Consider the following 10,329-nt stretch of genomic DNA (forward strand, 5'->3'; position numbering starts at 1 on the left):
CAGCTGTAAGGCAACAACTGGTCATTAGTTGAGAAAAGAAGTGTTGAGTCAGCAGCCAGAAGAACAAGGCCACAAGAAGGGAAAGTAGCTGAAGAAGTGAGGGGCTGGGAAGAGGGAAACGAAGAGGCCAAGCTGGGGTACAGGCTGCTGCTAGAATCCGACAGACATGGTTTCATCACTGAGTTCCCTTTACATGATGGTTAGAATCCTTAAAGTGATGGAATTCCCGTGGCTATATTTGAACCCAGGTGTGCTACGAGCATCTGCACATACTTCTTCCAGTCTTACTATTGGCCTGCACACTCCTTGTCTCCCAACTGCTAACCCTGGCACCTCTCTACCTGAGGGCCTTTTCTGGTGAGTAGAACCCACTCGGCTAAGCATGGCTGGGCAGGAAGTACATGAGAATTAAAGCCCTCCTTTCATTTGAATGACAGTGGCAGTTGGTGTATAAATACCCCAGCTCTCTCACCCCTCAGAAGTGTAACTCTGAGCACATATTCAACATTGGTCCCCAGAATTCCCTGTGGGGATTAAGGTCCAGTTATTCACTGTGGTAACTTGCTTGATAATGCTCCTTTTGGGGTTGAATTACCTCCCTGCCTCTTTTCCCTGCTCCCCTACATGTTTCCTTCACCTCCCAAATAAACTACTTGCATATGAATCCTTGTTTCAGAGTTGGCTTCTGCAGGAACTAAAATAAGACCCGTCTTGCTGAGGGCAATCGTTGCCACCTTAGGGAATAGCAACAGCCTGTAGAAGTTGGACCAGGGACCAAGGAAGTGAAGAAAAGGACCAGGAAGATAAAAAGAGTTTAGACACATGAAGTCTCACGATAGATAAGAAATTCCCCAGAAACAGTAGGTGAGTGTGCTCATGGACAGCAGACTGGACACTAAAGACATTTATCACAGAAGGCAGTTGAGCATCCATCATCCAGGCAGTCAGGGGCCACAGGCCAGGCATCGTAAGGGGGAGGAAGAGGCATTAGCCCACTAACAAGAAGGAGCTGAAGCTCCGAGGTGAAGGAGCAGGGTACTCAGGGACTGTTTGTACTCTCCTTCATAGAAGGAGTCTGTTCTCAAGAAGAGGTGGCTTGGGGTCTCCAGAGTATGTTGCTGGCCACAGTGGCTGATGCCAGAAATATTGAGGCAGAGAGAAATTCAGTGCTTCTTTGAGCTAAACATGATCTTGGGCAGGATATAGTCCAACCTCTCACTCTGAAGATGAGGAACTGAAGATCAGAGAGGATGGATGTCTTATGCTGGGGCAATCACCCCAAGTTAAAGAACCAGGGCTAGAATCTGCCACAGTACTTTCCCACCACTCCCTGCTAGAGTGACATGTGGTCAAGTTAGAATTTTGATTCTCAGATATAACAGTTGTTTTTAAAAGAGTACCTAGTCCTCTAGAAATGGAAAATTTAGAATTGTCTCAATTTCCTCCTGAATGCTGACACCCACATAGAAGGGTAGATTACAAGGTCTAAAGTCTATCTATTTTAGAAAGTGTGTATAATAACCCTCTGTCACCTAACGGGAATGATGCTGTGAGTTTTAATTACTATTCATTAAGGGCACAGATGTGGTCTGGTAAATGAAATGCTCTAAATGAATAGTTTTACCAGGTTATTAAGAACTTACAAACTCTCAGGAATCCAATTATTTTGGTCAATGTTGATGCTATATTAATATTATTAACAACATTATATTACGTATAATATTGCATATTACATATGTCACATATATATAACATTTAATACACAATAATATATATAACATAATACGTGATAATACTTAACAGTATATTATATCCAGTATAATATTAACATAGAGTATTAATAACTTATAATTACCATTAATAAATAATAATGCTGTGTTTTATTGTCTGGTTTCTTTTTAAATTCAAGTAAAAAAACAATATTTAGCATTGGGTAAAAAAGTATCTTCCTGATGAGTTCCAAGGTTGATTTCAAACATGAAGGCTGCACAGAACTATCTTGTTGAACTCCAGAGGTAAATATACAATAGTCTTATCGGTCTCCTTCCTGCTCATGAATGGCATAAAATATTTAAGGAAACATTGTAACTCTGAGGCACTTTGATAAGCTTAGAGTTCCTCTTGTATACTCTTTTAAAATATTTTACAAAGACCAGCTCTATAGCAACAATGATGGTTTTACTAGATCTAGCTTAGAGTGAGTAACTAGGGATGAATATGTACATGCACACATGCACACACACACACAGCCAGATGCAATTCCTTGGAATATTGAACATAACTTTTAATGATACTATATGAGTTTCTCTCTCTAGGAGACTACCTAGCCGTAAATATGATAATCAAGCGTATCTTGGATTCCTGGAAGCAGAAGGTGTTTAAACCTTGAAGATTGAAAGGACTGTGGAGATCATCTAATCCAACGCTCCATGACTAAGGAGACTCAGGCAAGAAGGAAAGGACTTGCCCAAGGCCAGCCGGCTCATCAGTGGGGAGTCAGATTTTCTGAATCCTAGTTCAGGGCCCATTTCCCTAAGACCAGCAGGATGGCTTCCCTGTCCTGAGGAGAGACAGCACGCACCAGCTCCTTCATGGCCACCCTTCCCTGGTCCACATCACCTATACTAGACTAAACAAAACAAAGTGCCGCTTCCACGAAAGTCCTTTGGGGAAAAGCCCGTGTTTTAAGAAGAGGTGCAAGGTCCTCCATCCTTGTAGATACGACTCCATGGAGATAGTTAGGGTCAAAAGAAACTTTACTGGATGGAATGCTGACACATTTGTGAAATTGTCATGATGAAATGCAAAGCATTTTGTACACTGTCCTTTACCCTTGTCAGGAGCCCCATGAGTAGGATCTGAATGTCAAGTTGCATCTTTTCAACCAAGGGAAAGATGGTGCTGACTCCATGCCCAGGAAGCAGCTCACCAATTCATCTCCTCATTCTCAGATGGTTTTCTATGTGCAGACAGGAAGATCAAAAATCACCGTGAGCTGCTCAGGGCTGTTCAGCAAAATATTGTGATGGGCAGACATCATTCTCTTTCCACAAGGAGTGTCCAACGGTCAGGGTGACAGAGGAGGCAACCCCCAGAATGGCATGGTTTAGGGCCCTAGGAAGACCCCTCCTACACTCCTACATCACAAACCTCTTGGCTAGAATCTAAAAGGACACCATTCACATCTTCTTCAAACTCGTTTTAGATCCTTATTAAGCACAAGTATCCCTGGTAAGAATAACGTTTTTATCAGCCAAGACTACATAAAGTCTTGGAGCATGAGTTTCTTTTGTTTTTGTTTTTGTTTTTGCGGTACGCGGGCCTCTCACTGTAGTGGCCTCTCCCGCTGCGGAGCACAGGCTCCGGACCCGCAGGCTCAGCCGCCATGGCTCACAGGCCCAGCCACTCCGCGGCATGTGGGATCTTCCCAGACCGGGGCACGAACCCGTGTCCCCTGCATCGGCAGGCAGACTCTCAACCACTGCACCACCAGGGAAGCCCAGAGCATGAGTTTTGATAGGGAAGGAAAAAGAGTGCACTACGAGAGGATTCTGGATGCTTCTGGCAGTTAAGGAAAAGGGAATATCATTCAGGGAGGGGAGATGACTGGGGAGATGCAGTGCAGAGGCTGACTAATGAAAGCTGAACTTCTGGAGTCTTTACACCATGCTAGGACCTATTCTCAGTGTTCTCCAAGCTTAATTCATATAATCCTCCATCTTATGGGATAGATACTATTAGAATCATCCCCATTGGAGACAGAGAGACAGAGAGATTAGACAACTCACCCGAAGTTACACAGCTGATAAATAACAGATTTCAAATCCAGGCAGTCTGGCTCTAGAGTCTGAGCCCTGAACTACTATACTAACTGTTTATCTGCATTAAATTTTGATTCATCTTGTTTGTATCACCACTGAAATGGCTCTAATAAGACTCTTCCCAGCCCCCCATCTGCTTGACCTGATGAGTTTGGCACTTAAAGCCCAAAGCTGTACTGTCTTGACGATCTCTACAGCACACTGTTTGCCCCAGAAATCTCCTTTGGGAACTTTCATAAGAGAAGCACTGAGGCTCTAGCAGCCTCTCTGCAAATGAATTCCTGGACAAAGAGTTGATAGGAGGTGAGAACTAGGAGGGGTGCTGCGCAGAAACGGAGGGCTACCTATCATAATAGATGCCGGGGAAGGCTGGACAATTTCCACTGATATGTACTCAGTCCCAGAATCATAACAAGGTTTTGGTCTCTGTGGATGAATAAGCACCACCCTGGTTCTGAGGCTGAATGAGGGAAACGAAGTAATGGCCTTAGATCTGAAGCACATTAATAATACAGTCTCTAGGATGGGCAGTGCCACTATCCCAGTTTCCTATTCCATATAAAATTGGAGACTGGGGTCTCTGGGCCATCCAAGGTAGCACTTTTCACAAATATCAAGCATAAATCATTTAAGAGGCAATGTTTAAAAATGGGAAAGACAAAATCCCAAGTGAATTTGCTGCTTACCTATGTGTCCCTGCTCTCTTGCATCTCCATGGGCGTGAGGACTTTGAAACACTCCGACACCTCATTTAAATTCTTTTAGACGCTTGTGTTTTTGTCACTGTTTTGAAGGGGGTCAAATAATAGAATAATGGATTCCAAGTCAAATTACCTACTTAAATTGCCTACTTTAATAAAAAGATGAAAACCAAAATGTTCATAATTTTAGGAAGAAACATGATCACTCTATCTGGTATAGGATTGACTTATATAGATCTGTTGGAGCCCCACCAAAGTAGAGAAAAGTCTAGTACAATACAGAGCAGAATTAATTAATTTTCCCATGAATCGTTTATTTTTATAGTGATGATGTTGATTAAGCCTTTTGAATACAACCTCCCACACAAAACTCTTTTCACATCTAGATGTAATATATAAAATTGAGAAACCTTTTACGTTCTCTAACAATCTCAAGTTTGAAATTAGTGATAACCTTCTTTAGCCCCAGTCACAGCGGAGACATCCAGTTAGTTAATAAAATTAGATGTATGTCTGCCTTCACATTTGTCAGTTCATTAAGTTAGATACGCCCGAGAGCTGTGATGACCAGGCCATGTCAAGATTACATGGTGAACCACTTAAACCCAACGCGTTATACAAGTGTTTACACAATTAATTGGTTATTCAGTGTTTAGAATAAGAATGCCAAAGACATATAAAGAATGCCACGCCTGCTGAATTTCCTCGCATAACAGAGGTTTTCCTGCGTGAAATATTATGCCCAACAAAATCACGTTTCATTAGGACAAACAGGGCAAGAAAATATACATATGAGTGAGGCCAAAACAGTGTGTCAGATTAGATTTACCTAAAGGAACAGAGCAAAATTTCTGATCATCTTACATCCAATGTGATTGAGAAACAGGATCTACCCAAAGCCTGAAATGATGTGATGATAACAAAATATGGTCATGTCATAAAATTTATCAGATGCGTCCCTTTGCCAAGTAAATAAAAACACAAACATGATGGCAGCACCCAAGAGCGTGGGAAGAGGGGGAAGACAAGACGACAGAGATTTTTTTTAAAAAACTCCGCAACGTCAAGGGAAAACAAACTGTGGACCGTCGAAGCCAAATCTGATGCAGCTGAGCCCTGGGTTTGGCATCATGGTGGCCGGGTCGCTGTTGAGTGTGAGCCCCACCGCGGGTTGCACTAGACCTTTGAAGAGCAGCCTCACGGCGGGTCACAGAGCGGTCAGCTGTGCATCTCTGCTCTTCCACGTGGCCCACCCCGGCCACTATGGGAAGGAGGGAATGATTTCTTTAAGGAATTGGGCTATTTATAAAATAAATATAAAGTCTAATATCTACTATGCACAGATGATAGTGGAGGAGCGCTCCAGCAGCTGTCTATTTGCTGCACATCAGCCTCCTGTGCGTCTAAATTGCCCCGTACTGAGAAGAAACACAATACAGTTCACCAGAGACTTGGCTGCAAGGTAGAGCCGCTTGTCTGTGGGCAAGTAATGACTTGCGTTTTCAGCTGCTTCTTGGTAAGAGCTTTAGTAATTGGAATCAGTTATTCAAAACATCGCTAAATGTGATTTAAATGGCAAGGATTTAATAACAGAGAAAGAAGCCATTAAAGGGGTTCAAGCAGGGGAGAAGGGAATTCCGTTTTTTAGAGCAGAGGGAGAAAAATAAAGCAATTACTTGATGTAAAGGCCAGAAACAGGACTCCTGCTGTCAGGGAGAAATCAAATCTGTCAGCAATTAGTGGGATCTTAGGAGGTAAAGAACTCTCCAGTGCTGAGCAGTGAATAAGGGGTTAGCAATTATATGAACTGATAAAAGTGTTCTGGTTTCCAAACAGCAGGTTAACAAGCCTTACTTTTTTCATAACTTGATGCAGATGTGATGAGTCACACTTTATGATATTTTTCAGTGGTCTGCCAAGAAAGTTCCCTAATAAGCACACTGGGCGGCCTCTTTCCAATCTCAAACTGTGTTCAGGCTGCCTAGCCCAAAAGGATGTGCAGGAGAGCATTTGGAGAACAAGGTTCTTCCTTAATTAAAAGATGGAGTCATAATTTCCATCAACATGCAATTTTTAAAAAATCAAATGGGAAATCCATGTCCCAGTGTCCACTTTTCCCATGGGGCTGGTAGTACCTGGTGCTTTCTGCATGGAAAGAAAATCGCATGGTATCAAGTAGAAAACCTTTCCATCAAATAAATAAGTTAACTTTATTATTGCTATGCTCCTTATTCTTTGTCCTGTTAGGAATAAAAAAGATCTATTTATGTACATACGTGGCCCACACATGACTGCTATCTGAGCTCTTTAAAAATCACTTTGTATTGATGTATGTGGGCTGTGAAACTCAGTACGTTATGTGAAGTCAGAAACAAAAATCAATTGTTCCTTCACAAAAACACTTACAGCCTTTCGATTCAAGGAGCTATTCTCTGCGCTGAGTGAACGAACGCTCAGACGTCAATAAAAGATGAGTGTTGAAGGAAGGTCATTTGAAAAGACGCCCCTAACATCCTCTCTGAGTAGCTCTGACGGTGACCTACTTAGGTTTTTTCTGACATGTACTCTCTTTTAAAGACATAAGCAATTATACCTGAGCAACCGTACCACAAAGTGAAATCTGTCATCAGCATATGCTACTGATTTGTCGATTGACAAGAGACAAATAAAAACAAGAATTTCTTTTCTTCCTTTTTTTCCTATGAAATTCAGTGATAATATATTTGGGCATTGAGGACTTTCCTTCTTCCAATTTAAGCACTGTATAAGCAAATCGTTAAATAATTTAAAAATATCCAATCAACGGATCTCAAGAGATTTTCCATTTTGAGCAAAACTCCTCTGACCAGAAAAATCTTACCCCTCCTTTCTGGTGAATCATTGTCGTGGGCTTCCCAGGCTCCCACGGCCACAATAACTAAGTGCCCTTAAAGGCTAATGATCATGAAATGTCTGTGAAACCCATAGTGCTTGGGAAATGTAGGCTCACCAGAGTGTGGCTTTAAGAGCCGCTTTTAATCCAGCTCTAAGGTCAATATAATTTTTGTATTTTTCTCTTTTGCAACAGAGCTTTCAGTTTTATATTATTATTCTATATAATATATATATTAATATAGGTTATTGCTCAGTTTTCTTAAATATTACATTTGTTTATGCAAATTTACAAATTGCATCTAGCAGGCTTGTTAGGTAGGGTTGAGAGAAGTATGAAATTGGAAGCAAGGGGACATCGGCCAGAGCCGCTACAGTTCTATGCAGAGCACAAGAGCTATGCTCTTAACATTGCTGTCAAATATCATACAGGCTCACAAAGACCCCATACCCCCAATACACTGAGATTCATTAAAAAAACTACTTCCTGAGCACCTAAATGTGCCAGACACTGTGCTAAGTGTATTCATGTGTCTTTATATTTCAACTGCTAATAAGGTATAAAGATTTTTTTTAAGACAAACAAGAAATGCTCCCATTACTGACTTGTTCATTCGTATACATATATAAATTTTTTTTAATTTATAGGACTGGAAATTTTCAACCTCCTTGGTTTATTCCTGATTTTTTAATTTTGGGAATTTTTATTATATATAACATTGTATTAATTTTAGGTGTCAACATAATGATTTGACATATGTATGTATTGTGAGATGATTACCACAGTAAGTTTAGTTAACATCCATCGCCACAACATAGATGGAATTTTTTTTCTTGTGATGAGAACTTTTAAGATCTACTACTCCTGATTTTTTTTTATCATCTCCCATTATCAAACTACAAGAGTCACTTAACTCCAAAAGACACTGAAAGTAACTGAATTAAGAAAGTGGTAAAGATGAAAAACACCAGATTAAAACAAAATCCAAGTGAGGAAAATATTCTTGTGGCAGAGTTTGCCTTGTACAACTGGAGTTTTTCTATGATGATTGCACTGAAATGCTTGTCAGCCCATCGAGCCCTTCCTTTGGGGACAGGTTGATTGGGCGCTGGGCTCTGGTCTTGTCACAGTGAGGATGGAATCACATTTAGCTGGGTTTTAACAAGCGGATTTCTGGATTTTCACATGACCTTACCCAGCTCTGCCAGGGATGGGCTGTGCTTTCTTCAACAGCAAGGTCCATGGTTTCCTCATCTGGAAGCAGTAATAATAACATTTATCAGAATATCCTTGTAGTTTTCTACATTCCCTGGAAATTAGAAAATGATCATATAACCTTGCCTAAGAAAAAAATTGGAGTCAGTGACCTCTTTATAATAGGGAAAATAAATATGGTGTTCTTTACCAGGTGTAGGGTTATCCAGTAATACCTTGTAGGCTTTACTTAGCTAAGGTTTAGTATTAACTCTGCTTTCTCATTCACAACACCTTCAGAGGGACAGAAGCAGTCGAGCATCTGGCTTGTCCCAGTAGAAGGTAGTTGTGGGACACAAAGAATTTTTTTTTTAACTTTAGAATTTTATTTATTTTTTTATACAGCAGGGTTTTTTTTCTTATTTTAAAAATTTATTTATTTTATTTATTTATTTTTGGCTGTGTTGGGTCTTTGTTGCTGTGTGCAGGCTTTCTCTAGTTGCAGCGAGCGGGGGCTATTCTTCGTTGCAATGCGCGGGCTTCTCATTGCAGTGGCTTCTCTTGTTGTGGAGCACGTGCTCTAGGTGCGCAGGCTTCAGTTGTTGCAGCATGTGGGCTCAGTAGTTGTGGCTCGCGGGCTCTAGAGCGCATGCTCAGTAGTTGTGGCACACGGGCTTAGTTGCTCCGCGACCTGTGGGATCTTCCCAGACCAGGGCTCAAACCCGTGTCCCCTGCATTGGCAGGCAGATTCTCAACCACTGTGCCACGAGGGAAGCCCTTTACAGCAGGTTCTTATTAGTTATCCACTTTATGCATACTAGTGTGTATATGTCAATCCCAATCTCCCAATTCATCACACCACCACCACCCACCCCGCCACTTTCCCCCCTTGGTGTCCATACGTTTGTTCTCCACACCTGGGGACACAAAGATTTTTAAAAACATCTTATGTGACATCACTGAGAAAGCTAAAGGTGTTTAAGTGATGTGTACGAGGGACTTGATGTTGTTTGGAGCAGTGTGTAGAAAGCCCAAGTAAATATTCTACATGATTCACCAAGTTAAGTTCACAATTGTTGTGATAACATGTTAACTCAGAGAGTCAGGAAACGATCTTCTTTAAGCCAGAAATAAATACATCCCAAGGAAGCTTTAGAATCTAGACCCTTTGAAAGCTGCCTGGGAGCAGAGCATTGGCCTAAACTGCTTCACTGTATTCTGACCTGAGGATGCAGCTTACAGAACGTGAGGCCGGAAGGGCAGTGGCCACCATGTGGGTGTTGATGACACCGTGCAGCTAAGAGCCTCAGCCAGGATGGAGAGCACCCTTCCCTCCTGGATCAGACGTCAGAGCTGTCTCGGTGATCACACCTTGTAGGGTGGCTGTCATGAAACTCTGGACAGCCCTGATGGGAGACTGGATGAGTGTTGTCAACTCTTCCCTTTCGCTGGACTAGGTACCGCTTGTAGGAGAAGTCCTGTCTTCACAAATCTGCCACTGGTGAGTGTCAAGCGGGACCCTGCCAAGTTATAAATGAGCGTGTCCTCTGGGAGGCAGTGTGTGAATTCTGATACGTCTGTCCTACAATTCTTACGAAAGTAACTCCTAGCAGTTCGCTGGCATGGCAGCCTTACTTAGCAGTAGGAGGGAAAACTTGGTGAACTGCAATTTGGGGGAGGACTGGGGTAGGGAGTCTTTCGGGCTTTGGTATAAAATGACTTGCTAATCACCTCCACCGGG

The sequence above is a fragment of the Aethalodelphis obliquidens genome, unplaced genomic scaffold, assembly GCF_003676395.1.
Source record: "Aethalodelphis obliquidens isolate GAN/ISIS:26980383/991018 unplaced genomic scaffold, ASM367639v1 scaffold11, whole genome shotgun sequence".
NCBI lineage: Eukaryota > Metazoa > Chordata > Mammalia > Artiodactyla > Delphinidae > Aethalodelphis > Aethalodelphis obliquidens.